Below are 16,464 nucleotides of genomic sequence, written 5' to 3'. Positions count from 1 at the left end.
GGTTCCACAATTTTCCCCATTAGCCCCTTAAAGTTATCCCGGGGGCAAGGAAATAACCAAGGGCATAACTTGAATTAGTCAAGATGGAGTTAGGGTTCTTGTAACTGCATTCCTCTCAGTAATGATATTGAATTCCAACCCTAAGTTTCAGTTTTGGGTGCGGCAAAAGAAACAAGGGAAAAAATACAAAAGGAATAACCCTGTTTTATTTTAAAATAGTTATATTTTTTTTTGTGCACTGCACTTCCCCTTTTGGGGTGCTTGGCCATTGTATGAAGTTTTTTTTAAATTTCCCAAAGCAGTAGTTTTCAAGCTTTGCCCAGACAGGAAAAAATGCAAAGGACTGACTTACCGACCGATTGACCAACCGACCACCGGGTGACTCTTATATACCCCCCCCCAAACTTGTTTTGGGGGTAAAAAGGCCAGCCCAAACAGGATGCATTTGAGTGGCGGGTAACTAATCCTGCACTCCGTTAAAAAAACTGTGCATGCATATTTAATTTAACTTTTAAACTTTTCAACGAAAGGTCCCAAAAAAATAAAAAATTTTTTGTTGCCTGTATGCGAAAATTTTTTGATGCGGTAATGTTTCCCATAAAAACGTGGACTAATGTAAGGATAGGGGTTTCTTTGTAACTTTTATTAAATAGGGATGAGTTCGCATGGATTCTTCAATGGTAGGATTAGTGTCTGTAAAAATTTTTTAAAACTTTTGGGTTTTCCAAGGACAGCTTTTTAAAAAATTTGTTGGTTTTCTTTTCCCAAAAAAATCCAGTCTTGTATATCTAAAATTGAACAGTTTTGAATGGAAAAATACAATTGTTTTCTTTGTATGAAAAACCCCAATATTGAATTTTTGAATGAGTTTGCCATTTAACTTTGAAAAACATGCTTTTCAACAAAATACATTTTGTTAAACGAAAAAAACATTAACGTTTTCCCTGATAGAAGCAATCCCAAAGTTTTAAAATACTCATTGTTCGGTATACGCCGAAAAACAGAAGTTCTTTCTTAAGCTTTACTTTGTAAAAACCATCTTATTCGGATCAGCAAAATCCAGCTTTAATTTTTTAAAATAGGAAAAATAAGCTCCGCCATTTTCCCCCCCAAAATATTGTAAATAAACGTATTTATCCGCTTCTTTTTTCGGCTTTTTTACCGTCGGCGACAAGAAGAACGTGTTTCCGTTTACCAAACTTTTAGGTGTTTATTTTAATTCCCCAAACAAAATTTAAATTGCATGTTTTGCCATTCTATGCCTTTTATAAAATCAAATCAGCGGGTTTTAAAAGGATTAATAGGCATATAATTTTTAAAACGTTGAAGATACCACTGTCTGAGGTTAAATATTTTTCAAGGAAGTAAAAATTTTTGATAAAGACAAAATTTCAACAAACAAATAAATTTTACTGAGGGTATTCCAATTTGCATAGGAATGAGTAACATTTACATTTAAAGCTGCCCTTTTTACTACTATTAAAAAGTACCCTTTAATTCTAGCGTATGACGGAAAAAACAAATTTTTAAAAAAGAAAAATTATAAAAAGTTTATTACCCTTTCGTACATAATTTTTTATTTTCCCATACTGTAAGATATTTTTTTAAAATTTTTTACCAGTTTGTTTTTCAAAAATAATTTTAAATGAGTCCCCAAAAGGGATGTAAAGTCATTATCAATTTTTATAACTTGTTTATTTATCTCTTAGAAAGCCTTTTCTTACAAAACTTAATAAATATTCTGTGAAAATATTTCATGTACATAAAAATGTTATCTGCTTTTGTCAGATAGACAGCATGCCTGGTAACAGCTCTTGACAGCTTTTTTAGAAGTTTAGAGTTGTTATTTTTTCAGTAAATCATAAAAGCCCTTTAAACCTACGTCAGTTACAATTTTAATTTTAAAAATAAAAGGGTAAATCGCATCCTATGATAAATACCCCCAAAAGGGGGTTAACGAGATGCTAGGATACACTGAATATTTTTTCAAATTAAAATGGGACAATTTTCAAGTTTTTGGGTTTTCAACGGAATTATCGATAGTAAACGCTGAATTTTTCGTGGGGTTAACACTTGGTAAAAATATGGGGTTTTTCTACAACCCACATAGTCCCTTTAAAAAAAGAAGGGACGGCTTACTGTTTAGTTTCTCTTTATTCGTTTGCCAAAGTGACTTCCATGTATCGCATTCTGAACTATTGCTGAATGTAAAAGATATGCGTACGAAAATACTACCCTGTAACGTTTGAAAAGGCACAATACCCCATCGCTCATGTGGATCAAATAGTGGTGTGGTCATTGTATAGGGGAAACATTCTCTTATGTTAATTCACCACTTTGTTTTTGCATATTTTTATGCTCATTATCAGTATAAACGTTGTTACATTGTTACATTATATCTTAAACCCAATTTGCATTACTTGAAAAACTGTAATGCAGTTTGATGTATGTGAAAAATTTTAAAAAAGTTTTTTTAATTTTTAAAAATTTGTTCCAGCAGAGTTGCCCCCTCTTTATATTCTGCTTTGTGAAAATTGGTCCCCCTATTAATTTTCGTCTATTTCCGGAAATTCCCTTACGGAAGTTGAAAAAACGTTTAAAACGCGTTTAAAAATGTAAAAAGGAAAATGTGGGTTTGTAAACCTGAGTGTGTAAGTTTATGCAGTTACATTTTCAATCGTGGTACACAGTAAACAAACGTATTGTGTACGTTCTATCTTTACATTTCACATGCGCAAATTTAAGTTATACTTTATAAATACAGTTTGCAATTTTTCTAATTTTCATGTTTTCAACTTTTAAATTTTTTCAAATCGAGATAAAAAAAATGCTTAATACCAGTGCATATGTAACTTCGGATCGACAATTTTGATTTTTACTAATCTGTTTAGTAGAACCGAAGCATGCATTGTCAAATTTCCCAAAGGCGGATTTTTTGGCAACGAATAGCCCCATAAGAACCGGGCAACTTTGACATTCGCAAAAGAGGTTTTAAAGCTTTTTAATCTTTCACTGGAGGGATTTCAGATTTTTTGGGAAAAAGAGGGCCTTAAATGGGTTTTTCTAAGTAGGGGTTTTTTTTGTTTTTGTTATTCAGAAGAAAAATTTTACATGAAGAAAATTTTTATCTTTTATAGAAAACCGGTTTTTTATTAAAAGCTTTCCGTTTCTTTAAGAAAGGGCCATGTCGGGAACGGGTAAAAGACAGTTTATGCGAAATATAAACTTTTTATATTTGAAATTTATAGTTGAATTTTACAAAAAACATAAAATTTTTTTTGCTGTGGAAAAGAAAATTAGTATAAATGGGTTTAAAAAAATAAACAATGAAAATTTATTCCCTTATTCAAACGTACCATTTTCAAAAAAAAATACTGCCCTTTTTGTAAAAGAAAAATTTGATTTTAAATTTGCAGTTTTTTTCCAAAGTTTCAATGTATAAAGAAAAAAGAAAATAATACTATTAACATTCATCTTTCGGTTTTTCCCCAAAATGAATTGTTTTAAAATATTTTTAAATTTTCCCAATATATTTTTGAAAAAACTTTTACATTAAATTTTTAAAATTAAAAAAAGGAAAAAATGCCCTACAAAATGTAAATTCTAAAAAACCCTATCCCGGAAATTTTTTTTCTATAAACCCAAAAAAGGCCCCGAAGCGTGCTTTATTCAAACAACAATGAAACTCGCCGTTTTTTATTATCCCCCCTGTGTATTTTCACATTGTGGGCCCTTTTTTGTTTGAAAAATAGGAAAATAAAAATACTTTTTTTTAAAAATTTTTGTTTTTTGGAAAAACTTCTAGAATTTTTGGAAAAAAATTTTGGTCAAACAAAGGAAAATTTTAAAAATTTTTCGAACACCAAATATTTTTAATTCAGGTCGTTAACCCCTGTAAAGTTTAAAGTTTTTTAAGGGGACGTCCCCAATGTGGGGCCGCCAAAAAAGCACGTGCAAAAAATTTAAAAATAAAGGGAAAGCTATTATAAATGTTCGTAAACGATTTTAATTTAAATATATTTATTTTCATTTTTTAAATTTTAATTTTTGGGTTTTTGGGGCTTGAAAAATTAAGACGGGGAAATTTAAAAGATAAAACAAAAAGGGGTTTTATCAGCGGTTTTCCCCAAAATTTTTTTATTTAAATGTTTTTCAACCCCGGTTTAGTTTTAAACCCCGACAGTTTTTTTAAAAACCGGGAAAAAAGGGCCCCCCTTTAAAAGAATTTTTTTAAATTTGAAAACCCTTTAGTGCGAAAAAAAAATTTATACCCCAAAACTTAAAAGGCCCAATTTTATAAATTAAAAAATTAAAATTTTTTCTTGACGTTTTAAGAAGGGAAAATAGATATTAATTTTTCCCGGGCATTTAATTGTATAAAAAAAGGGCACGTTTTTTTTCTTTCAAATGTTTTGGGACATTAATAATGAGGCACTTCCCGGACCCTTTAAGTGATTATAATTAAATTAACGCTTTTAAACTCAAAAAGCATTATTCACAACAATGCACTCAGTTTGAAAAACCCCTTTTTTCCCTTTAATTTTTAAAGGGGATAAAATAGAAAACCCCGGATGCGGTTCGACTATTGTCAAGAACTTAATAATTGAATCAGAAAGATTCAATATTCTATAAAGTGCATCCAACTGATGCTTCTATTATTGGCTATGTTAATGAGTATAAAATATATTGACAATAGATCAATGAAATAATAAACTTATTTGAGCGGAGTTAGATAAACAGTGGGCATATTGTTCAGGGTAAAATAAATTAAAATTTTTTTATATGATTTTTTGTTAAAATAAATTTATTTTGCATGGAAACGGTCAAAGTATATACACTAATGTTATTATTCTGAATGGAATTGAATAAAAGTCGTTTATAATGTTACCGGGCGAAAATAATCAGAGTCGTCGTATACTATACTGAGCAGAATTGGTCAAAATTGTATATAATTTTTGGGTTCGGAAATAAACAGATTTAAAATATGATACCTTCGAAATTAATCATTGTTATATACACGTCTGGGTGAAATCTATCAAATTTATATGCAATTGAAAGTACTCGGGTAAAAATAAAACAAAACAAATAACATCAACAACAACAGCAGCAACAACAACATAACACTATTATTAAAATGATATTAATGGAATATTTATCTTGGTTTTATGTTATACATGTCCCAATACCTTTCAAAAACATATGTTCTCCAATATCGTGAATGAAGTTTATATCCCTTTAAAGACATACTTGACGGTTTATCTGTTGACTTTATACATTTCATTTTATCCTGGACAGAATAAAATGACGATTCACGATTTCCCACATTCTTTTGATTTTATAAGGAAGGAAAATCAATAAAACAGCATAACCAATAGAAAATATAAAACATCAACAGCCAAAGCAATAAAACAGTACAAAATAAGAGGCAATTGATTGCTTGTCTGTTTTTCGACACAGGGGTGACAAGTGTTGAATTTTAGTAGGATTGACACTGAAAGAAATGCTAGATGAACAGTTGTAAGTTTTGTTCCGATAACCTGTTGTCTGATTGTTTATTGGGGTAGAATTACGGTTTGTCCTTTACCTGAAACGAAATAATGCTTCTATCACTTCATTATGACGTGATTCTGTACAGATATGTAATTAATTTGTTCTAAAAGCTGGGTTTCCTTTACCATTTATCAATTATTTCGATAACTTTGAATAATGTAATCTTATCACCACACAAATGCTTATAACGGGTGTACATGTAAAACCAAAAATAAACAGTTACCACCCTGCTAATTTTAACCCTTATGGTCAATTTTCAATAAAGACTATACATCTGCATAATTCAAATGTAAATATTCTGAAAAAAACCGAAACATACTGATAGAATTCTTTCACCATATATACTTGAAAAACGTTAGCCTTTTAGAAAAATAAAGAAAGGAAAATAAAAAGATTTTATAGACACTCATCCAACTTTAAACCATGGCAATCCAGCAACTGATTCAATTATTACATTCAGGGATCTCAAGCTCTCTGAAAATGATCACCAAGGGTCATGATCTTTTAATTCGTAAAGTTTCATAACAATTTGTAGGAGGTGCAACCATAAAACAAAAGGAACAATACATATTTTTACAAAATCTGCTGTACTCATTAGAGTATTTAAACAAATAGTTTAACTTTAAAACTTGGTTCGTGCAACTACAGAATAAGGTTAATAATGAGACTGGAACAAGGGCATACCTGTAGTTTGCGCTTCACCAGAAACCAATTATTCAATGCCATTGCACTTAGATTGAGTATATTGCTTTACTTGAAGTTGTCTTTAACTCCAACTCTCACTTGCGTTATTTTTGAAGTACTAACACATAATTTATGTCATTTTTACGGTGGCAAAAAGGTGTGTGTTTAATTTATCTCGTGCGCAATAGGTACTAATGTGGTGCACACGAGCTACTAAGTCGTGGGCACAACGAGATAATTTATTTTTCTTCTCACCGAGTGAAACTATGAGGTGGCGAAAGAGATAAAAAATTTATGCTATGAATTTTTTTAAGTCTTAATTTAATTCCTTGTTTAAAAACTAATACAATACAACATTGTTTTTTTTTTTTTTGCAACTAGTCACAAAATTAGACATTATTTTTTGACTGAGTTATAGCCCTTTTTTTCTCCCTAAAAAATAGGTTCCCATCCTGTGATAGGGTTATTCAGTACGTACCTTCTAACGGCCCCTGAAAAAATATGCAGCTGGGAAGTATCTAAATAACTCGTTCGCTCAAACATTATGTATCCGTGGCGCACGACTAAATTATTATGGTTGTGGCGAACGACTTAGTAACCCATGTGCACGACAGAGTATACTTATTTCACACTCAACTTAATTATGTCGTGTGTACGACTTAGTAACTCGTGCGCGTGAGATAAATAAAAACACAGACACATGTCACCTCTGTGCCACCGTTAGCATTGTTCATTAATATGTGTTAGATTAAAATTTACTAAGTTGTTTTGCAGTTATTTTTTGTATCTGTTTGATTTCGAAACAGTTTGAATAAAAATAGAGTTTCGTACATGAACTGTTTTGGGTATAATAAAAAATGTATGCTATTTTAGAATGACCTATTGTTTTTTTGCCGTCAGTTTCTGTTCTTCAATGAGTTTGCAATATATCTTGCTGATGATAATTTTAATCAAGTATCTTTTTGCGTCATTTAAAAAAAGAAGCGACATCTGTATATAATGTGTCACAGAATCCATAATCTTGCATCAAAAAATTCCTATATTGTTTACGAAGGCTCATCACGTCGGTGGGGGCTTTTATTATTGGTCGAAAACTGTTTTTTGTTTGTTTATTCTAACTTTTTGTTACGGAGTACAACACTTGTAAGTATGATTCTATGTAATTGATTATTAAGTTGAAAGAGAATTTATTCTCGCGATTAAAAATAAATGGATTAAGTTGTCTGTATTTGACATTTGACATTAACTGTAAGGATTCACTTAAAGGTTGAGCTTCTTTAGGATGTTCTCAATAGGAATGTAAAAGCTGTGTAACACCCTATAATAAATTTATGAATATCTCAATTTAATGTAAGGAGCTCTTCTCAAAAATACTCATCAATTATTCTTTTTAAGATTCAATACGAATCTTTATGGAATTTAGATACCTGAGCTAGGCATGAGATATGTGATGCTATGTTTGTTCTATCTTCACCATACTAACCATTCATACCTTTTAAATTTGTTTTACTGTTTTACTGAATAACATATAATCATTAACATAGGATTATAAGGGGAAAATGTAAAATATATAATTTCATTGGTTATATTGATATTCAACTTAAGATTCAATGTAAAACAGCAATCAGTTGGAATGTTCATATTTCCATAGGTTATGCTTAACTTATATTCAATATACAGTTATTGTCAAATATCTGTTAATAAGGAAATTGTTAAATGCATGGCTCCAGCACTGAATAAAAAGTTTGACTTTTGCTAAACCAGATGTTAAATTAAATGAAAATTACTGAAATACCTACTTAGGCATCTATAAAAAATGAGAAAATCATGCATATGTATGGATTTAACAAACATGTTATGTTACTGGTAAATAACCTTACAGGAAAAGCATATTTGACTGATTACTAATTGCAAGTGTACTCAAGATATAAGTCATTATTAATGTCATTGAATTTAATTTTGATTATGTTTGTAGTGATTGATAGAAGTTGGGCTAGCATGGGCTAACAGTACGAATGCTAAAGACACCTGCTCAGTCTTTTTCTTTGACAATAATGAAAGTTTTGCATTAAAATCTATATTTTGCAATATGTTTATTTATAAGGAAAATCAATGAACCCCTTGGACGGGGCCAATTTTGACCATGGTGCTAAATCTTAACAAATTTAGTGGGTATACTCTAGATAATGATTCTTTTCAAAACCTTATTTGCGACTAGAAAGTGATCATTTCTTTACCAATACCATGCTATAATATAATGCAATAAAAATTTCAAGGTCAGCCATTAAACACGTGTTTAAACTTATTTTAGTTTAAGTACAACCTCAATCAAGTTGGATATTTATGTAATAGAAATTTAAATTTTTGCTTAAACAATATATTTGAGTTTAGTTTTGTTGAAATTTCAATCACCCCTACACTTTCAAAGGTCATATGGAGACTTTAAAGCTTAACTGGTGGAGGAGGACCTCATGTACCTCATCGTGTATTAGATACGATAAAGTCACTTCAGAAATATAGCAAAGATTAGAAATAGCCCTTTAAATAAATAGACAATCATGCTATTTTATTATTTGATCAAATAATAATAATATGTGTATGTTCCTGACACATTACATGCATTATGGTGAGAAAATATACACACATTTAGGAGCTTTAACTGTTAGCAAAACGCTTTTTTATTCAGCCTACATGTATCCTTTAAAGGTGTTCCTAGGTTATACACAATTTCCTTTTACGAATAAATGCAAGAAATTTATTTATTTTTTATCCATTAATAAAAGAAGAATACCTGTTGTCACATTGAAAGAAATTGTTTTTCTCACATTTCCATCGTCGCAAGCAAATAAAAGTTCAGCATGAGAAGAATCCACAGAATCTATAGTGAGTTTGAAAACCTCTGCAGTTTCATCAAAAGTGAAATCAAATGTATATGGTTTGTTTAAAGAAGAACCACAGTTCCCTAAAAAACAGCCAGCGTAGAGTTCATTGTCCACGTACCAAGTCATCTCATTATTATAGGGAGTAATTATGCAAACGAGCGTAACGTAAGAGCCTTTGAAATAAGTCGTCTCTACATCAAATGTGTGTAGCAAAACACTTGCCTCTGAAAAAAAAAATAGTGCATAAATGAAATATAAATGCAGTTTATCTGTTAAAAGTGACGCGATATGGTTTCAAGATATCATTCCAAGAAAGATAGGTTTTTACTCTGTTGTTTTAGTTTGTTTTAAAATATATCACAATTCAATGAAATATGCAACTGGGTGATATACTACTTACTAAACTAGTTTTCCACATAATAATCAGGCTAAATTAAGCTATTATCTGGTGGCAGTAATATGCCATCTTAAACATTCTAAACCCTTTCTGTTGCATATTTTTTAATGAATCTCATAAGTATGCATAAAATTGAAACAGATTCTCAAGCAGTACTCGTATATTAGAAAAAAATAATTATGTTAAATAAAATACAATATGAACATCATTTATTGGTATTCTGTCAACACTGAATCATAAAACAATACTATACTTGACAAAAAGTTGATCATATTCAGTGACTTAAAATTGACATCTCACTTTAAAGATTGTTTACTATTTTTGAGTAAGATGGAAGTATACATTTTACCTAACGGTTCTGTAAATAAGCTCACTTGAATTAATCACTTGAAGGTACACAATTTCACTTACAATTTAAATATCGGTTTAAAGTTTACTTTAACATTTTTTTACAAACGGAATAAAAATCGTTTAAAGAAGGCAAATTATATTGCGCACTTTTTATTTATTATGACCATTTCCTTCGAAGGCGCAATAAGTGATAGGTTTCATATAAACACTCACACTTAATATACACTTGGACACTTTGCTTTCAAATTGCGGCAGCTATTCATCAGATCACTAAAACGGACCAATCTGTGACACAGCAAGATAAACCTCAATGTCCGACACATATTGACGCTAAAGGATCGGTCAAATAATGACCATGAATCTGGAAAAAGATGCCAATGCCTGGATGCCTGGATGTCGAATTAAAAAAAATATTTGTCTGAAACAATAATGCAAAAAAAGTTTTGGTTGGAAAAATTATCGTCATACATGTATGTTATTCTTTTATTGTTCAAAATCATGGCCCAATTGGTATAAGGTGACCTAGATTTTAAGACCTAGTGACTTACTTTCTTGTTTTTGGAGCTACAGAAATTTGGATAACACACACAATGTGACATACCATGGCATTTCGATACCAGCTGACCTGTATTTTTTACTAGTGACCTTTTTGTATTTTGAATATGACTGTGTACAATTTCAGATGCAGAATAAACTTTAAGATCAGTTTACCCAGAATTTTACATAGTGACTTACTTTTCGTAATTATATGATTCAAGCTATCTATCTATCTATCTATCTCTGGATACTGCCAACCCCTCTTACGAGTGTTAAAGGCAGGAATTTAGTGCACGTCGGATTGTTAGTAAAAGGTGAAGAGAAAAGCTAAAAAGAAAAGTCCAAACATTGACATGCTTGGAAGGTGAGACTGAGAATGTATTCTAGTCATGGTTAAAATGTTAATAGCGAAACAAGATGATAAGAGATAAAATAGTTTAAAAACACTGGGAGTAAGACTAGTACTGCAAAACCCACCACTGCCTGTTTGAACTGACTCAGGTTGGGCAGGGTGGCAATGTTTCTAGGAAGTTTATTCCATAGTATAATGCTATGAGGGAAGAAAGAGTACTTATGGTAGTCGGAGGATACCTGTATTTGACGTAGGGATAAGGGATGCATATGTCTGGTTAATCTATGTGGGGTTTGAACATAAGTTGGGAGATTAATTGCAACTAGGTTATGGTATATCTTATAAAACATTATCAGTCTACAGTCCGGTCTGCGATGTTCAAGGGATTGCCAGCCCAGTTCTTCCTGCATGGCTGTGACACTAGAGTGAGGGGAGTAATCCCTTTTAACCCATCTTATTGCACGTCTCTGGATCATCTCAACTTTGTCAATATTGGTTTTAGTATAAGGAGACCAAATAGATGAGGCATATTCAACCTGTGGGCGGACCAGGGACTTGTATGCTAGTTCTTTTACTTTCTCATTTTTAGTGATGACATTTCTTTTAATAAAGCCAAGGGATCTGTTTGCATTGGAAGTTATTCGAGATATATGTGTATTAAATTTAAGGTCAGCAGATAGATCTAGTCCGAGATATTTAGCATTTGTAACAGACTCTAGGATTTGGCCATGGAGCATATATTTGTGTTTAATTTTGGTCTTATTTTTGGTGATATGGATGACTTGGCATTTTGAAGGGTTAAACTCCATGTCCCACTGCTTCTCCCACAGAACCATATTGTCTAGATCATGTTGGAGAGTTGGGGGGTCTGAGGAGGAATTGATGGTTAGGTATACAGCAGTGTCGTCTGCAAATAATCTGACTTGGGATTTGAGGACAGAAGATGGTAACTTGTTGATATATAGAAGGAAACAGAGGGGCCCTAGGACCGAGCCTTGGGGCACTCCAGAGGTAACTGGGACTTCAGATGAGCAGTCACTATCCACAACTACTGTCTGTCTACGGCCAATAAGGAATGACTGTATCCAGTTTAGAATTTGAGGACAAACACCATGTTCTTGCAGGGTATCTAAGAGTTTAAGATGGTTTACTTTATCGAAAGCTTTGGAGAAGTCAAGAAGTATGAAATCTGTTTGTTTGCCATTTGAAAGGTTGTTCACAAGGTAATCAGTAAGTTCAATGAGTTGTGTCTCACATGATCGTCTTTCTCTGAATCCATGCTGAAGATCAAAGAGTATGTTGTGGATGGTAAAGTGAGAGGATAGTTGAGAGGCAACTATATGTTCGAGTGTTTTACAGAGGATGCATGTAAGGGAAATTGGGCGATAGTTTGCTGGATCACTTGTATCACCTTTTTTGTAGACAGGGCATACGTTTGCACGGGTCCAGTCATTGGGAATATTACCGGTGGTCAGGGATTTTTGGAAAAGAACTGCAACGATGTCAGCAATCTCTTCTCTCAGCTCCTTCAGGACAATTGGTCTAATGTTGTCAGGGCCGGCAGCTTTGTTGGCATTGAGGTTGGCGAGGAGCTTTAGTACACCTGCCCTACCGATGATGATGTCATTCATTTGTGGGTACTGACAATACTTTCTGGGATCCATGAGTCTCAGTTTTTGTATACATTGATCTTTAAGTGTGAGTGGTATAATTGGTGAGAAAACTGATTGAAATTGTTTGTTAAGAATGTTTGCTTTTTCAGTATTATTAATTTTGAGAGAACCTGACTTTTGATCTTTTAATGGAGACACACTTTGTGAATCTTGTTTAGAGTTTTTTATAAGTGAGTATAGTTTTTTGGTACAAACTTTACTTTGTGTATTAGTTTCATCATCATCATCTGCAAGGTTCAGGATGTTTTCTAAGTAAGATTCATATGATTGTTTAATTCTAGCTTTTATTTGCGATTTCAAATTTTTAAATTTTAGCCATTGATCATGATCAGATTTTTTTTTATTTGTTTTTGGTTTTTTAATATTTTTATAGAGCTGATCTCTTTTATGAATTAATTTTTTAATGGATTTTTGTTATCCAGGGCAAAGATGGTTTAGCTGTAATTCTTTTAGTGGGTATGAATTTTTGATATGCCATCCTCAAGTGTGTGTTTGAACTGCGACCAAAGTTCTTCAACAGACAAAGATTCAGCTTTTTGAAGTATTTCAGATGTTGAGGTTTTAATGAAGGTTTTCAACTCAGTCCAATTTGCCTTTTTATACAAGGTGCAAGTACGAGGTTTTTGTTTGAGGAGGGTAGGCCTAGAAGATATTTCTGTGGATATGATGTCATGATCTGATATGCCAGGTATGACCTTGACATTGTTAACAAGAGTGTGGTTTGAAATGAGCAATAGATCAAGAATATTGTCATTTCGTGTACTTTCATTGACCATTTGTACGAGGTTATGATCATCAATGATGTTCAGGAATTTATCATACACAGGACTTGTGTTTAAGCCTTCTTTAAGATATGGTGTATGTTCAGAGTCCCAATTTAATTTTGGGAGGTTAAAATCGCCAAGGATTAACTTTGTACCTTTTAAGTTACGCACAAGTTCAAGGGATTTTTCAAATTCTAAAATACTATTCATATCAAGTTCGTGTGGTTTGTAATAAGATGCCAGAAAGAGTGACTTACTACCTTTGATTTCTATTTTTATCCATATTATTTCACAATCGGTGTTCAGTTTTGGTTGTTCACTTGGTAGGAGGTTGTTTTTAACAAGGATAAGCACTCCACCGCCCTTACCTTTGAGTCTGTCACGGCGAAAAACTGTGTAGCCGAGTTCAGGTGGGAAAATTTCACTGTTATAGTGTTCTTTATTTAGCCATGACTCTGTGGCTGTAACAATATCTGGGTTTTGATCTATTAATAAATTTTGAAATTCATGTTTTTTGTTGACTATTGACTGGCAGTTTATGCATAGAATTTTCAGTTTGGATACATAATCAATTTGTTTTTGTTTTGGATTTTTGGGATTTATAGAGCTAGGTGTATCTGTATTTTCATCTACTAGAGGTGAGAAGCTTCAACCAAAATGTTTGAACTCAATAATAAAGTTGATTGTCATTAAAATTTGATATTAGTTGACCTTAATTTTGTACCTATGACCTACTTTTCTTCTTTATCTACAATCTTATTTTTTATCCTATGCACAGTTTCAGAGGCAGCTTTGAAATTTGATACATTATACCGTGTGCCTGCTTTTTATTTATCATTATCACCGTTAATTATCTTTTTCAATAGTAACAGCATACCCATAAGACATTACCTGTTTAGCAGTTTGAAAAAATAAAAATGAGTTTAAAACTATTTCTACCAAAAGCATTAGCAACAAATTTAAATTAAAATTTAAATTTTAAAAAAATCGGGGTGTAATTTGTGTTTATAATTTCTAGAATTAAAATTTACTCCTTTTAACACCTTTTTTTACCATAACATCATAACTTACTTAATGTGCCCAGATAATTTATCTAAATTTTGTTTATGGTATAGTAATCATGTCTTAAATAAACATGCCTAAAAGCTAAAAGTTGAAAGTGTCATACGTTACAGGTGTGTTTAATTTTACGTGTCTTTCATTTTACTACTTCGTTGCTATGGCAAAATAACATGTTTAATATTGATGCACAAAATATCAAATCTTGCTTTCTTAAATATTTTTTTTAATTAAGATACATTCCAAAGTGCAATACAGCTACATGTTGACTATTCATAGTTTCAATTATTATAATATACCAGTTCACAAAATACTGAAACTTAATTTTCGTTTATCCCACCCACTTTAAGAATTATATCCGAATCTCCGTTCTTCACAATTACGATAAAAATAAGGGTACAGTTAGTAAAATGTTGTTAAAGTCTTTGTAATATATTATAAAAATATTCATGTTATCCGCTATGCCTGGACTGATAGTCAAAAATGTCAGCCCCATTTCGATTTTTGATTTTTTAAAGTGCTTTTTTGCAAAATTTATCTACAAAATCCAGACCATATGTATACATAATTGAAAAGGTCCCATCTTAAATTGTCCAAATGGGATGTAAAGTTCTAACATCAGTTATACTAATATAAATAATTTTATCAGATAAAATACTTATCAGCCATTTTTTCAATAATTTGGCGGCCATCTTGGTAGCCATCTTGGATTTCCCATAACTTATTATGATTTTACATGTATACCAAACATTTTTGAAGACTTCAAATATTTCGATTTACATTAAAATAACATTTATCCCTGAACCTTTTTTGCACAAAAAGGTCCCGAGGGACTGTACTAGAAAAGCTAGGAGAACCTAGGCGTCACCAGCCTGGTTAAGTGAAGAATGCATCGGGTATATATAGTTGTTCAGAATCAGCGTCAAATGTCTAGTAGATTACTCAGCACTCATCTCAAAATATTTAAAATGCAACAAAATTTTAAAAATAATAAAAGAAATATACAACAATAACTTCCAGTCTTATCATGTAGAATAATCGATGTTGCTCAACTAGATTATATCATATTTTTCTTAAACTGGATTGTTAGTGATTTCATTAATATTGACTTCTAATATGATTACCTGTGACTGAAAAGAACACTCCAAATATACAACTTTTGAGAAGGAACCATCGTATCACATACATCACGAAATATCTGAAGAACAAGAAAAATAAGATTGGAACAAAAAATGAAACTTTCTTTTGTTGAAACGTTTTCAGATTCGTTTTGCATTCAGGTTAAGAAATGTTTATCTTAAAGAATTTCTACCAGCTATATACATCCATAACCAAACTTTTTACATACTATTGAGTAAAATTAAACAAATACAAGTACATAACAGATAGGCCGTACAGAATTAAAGAAAAAATCTTAAACAGTTTACTTACTGTTCTATAACTAGATTATAATAGATATGTGCTTAAAAGTTTATTTTCATATAGTATCCAGTCATAACTTAATACAGTATCCAGTCATAACTTAATACAGACTGTGCACAAACACGATTGATAATCAATACACATTTTAAGTTAACTACCAAACTACCACCATACACCGTAATCTACCATATTTTACATACGCGTGATATAAGCGTGTTTCGACGCCCCCCCCCCCTTTTGAGGCCTCAAACAGTGAAGAAATGCCCTATTTAGGCCCCAAACACTGTTTTTCGTTGGAGAAATATTGTTAAACAAGAAAAATATTACAAACATTAGTATGTAATATAGGTACGATTGCATACCACTTTTTGTGAAGACTGTTTATGTTTGCTGCATTAAAGGTGTAATGTAAAATGAACAAACATGTCATGAGATATTTTATATCTTTAAACATTTTCATGGAATGTAATTAATGTATCATCATATTAAAGTTGCATGCCTTCAGATGAGAAAAATGATTTCAAGGAAATCATATATGAAAAGGAAATGCAAAAATGAGCGGTCAATTGACTGCTTTGAAGCATAATCACAGAATAAAACAAGTACAAATGTTGCTGCAATGCAGCAATTGAGAAGCTCCGCGCAAAAAAATGTGCACATTACAGATACCTTACCAAATTATTCCTACGTACAGGTCATGTTATATTCAGATTAAGTACTATTGTAGATTTTTTCCGAATGTTATGTAAACTATGTTTTGCATAATTATACTTATCTTATGCACTGTCCATAA

The 16,464-nt window shown here is 31.7% G+C and overlaps 1 long non-coding RNA gene across 1 annotated transcript; it reads right to left on the bottom strand.

Annotated features, from left to right (window-relative positions):
• Window positions 1–8,739: 8,739 nt before the first annotated feature.
• LOC132752844 (uncharacterized) lies at window positions 8,740–15,803 on the bottom strand. The gene is made up of 3 exons (XR_009628864.1): window positions 15,681–15,803; window positions 15,374–15,447; window positions 8,740–9,340 (listed from the first exon to the last, which is right to left on the bottom strand). It is a non-coding gene; the product is annotated as an uncharacterized LOC132752844 (long non-coding RNA).
• Window positions 15,804–16,464: the final 661 nt, after the last annotated feature.

Source organism: Ruditapes philippinarum, unplaced genomic scaffold (assembly GCF_026571515.1).
Source record: "Ruditapes philippinarum isolate M1 unplaced genomic scaffold, ASM2657151v2 ctg1412_1_1_1_1, whole genome shotgun sequence".
NCBI lineage: Eukaryota > Metazoa > Mollusca > Bivalvia > Venerida > Veneridae > Ruditapes > Ruditapes philippinarum.
The sequence above is the reverse complement of the archived record's forward strand: the minus strand, read 5'-3'. Positions and strand labels throughout refer to the sequence as shown.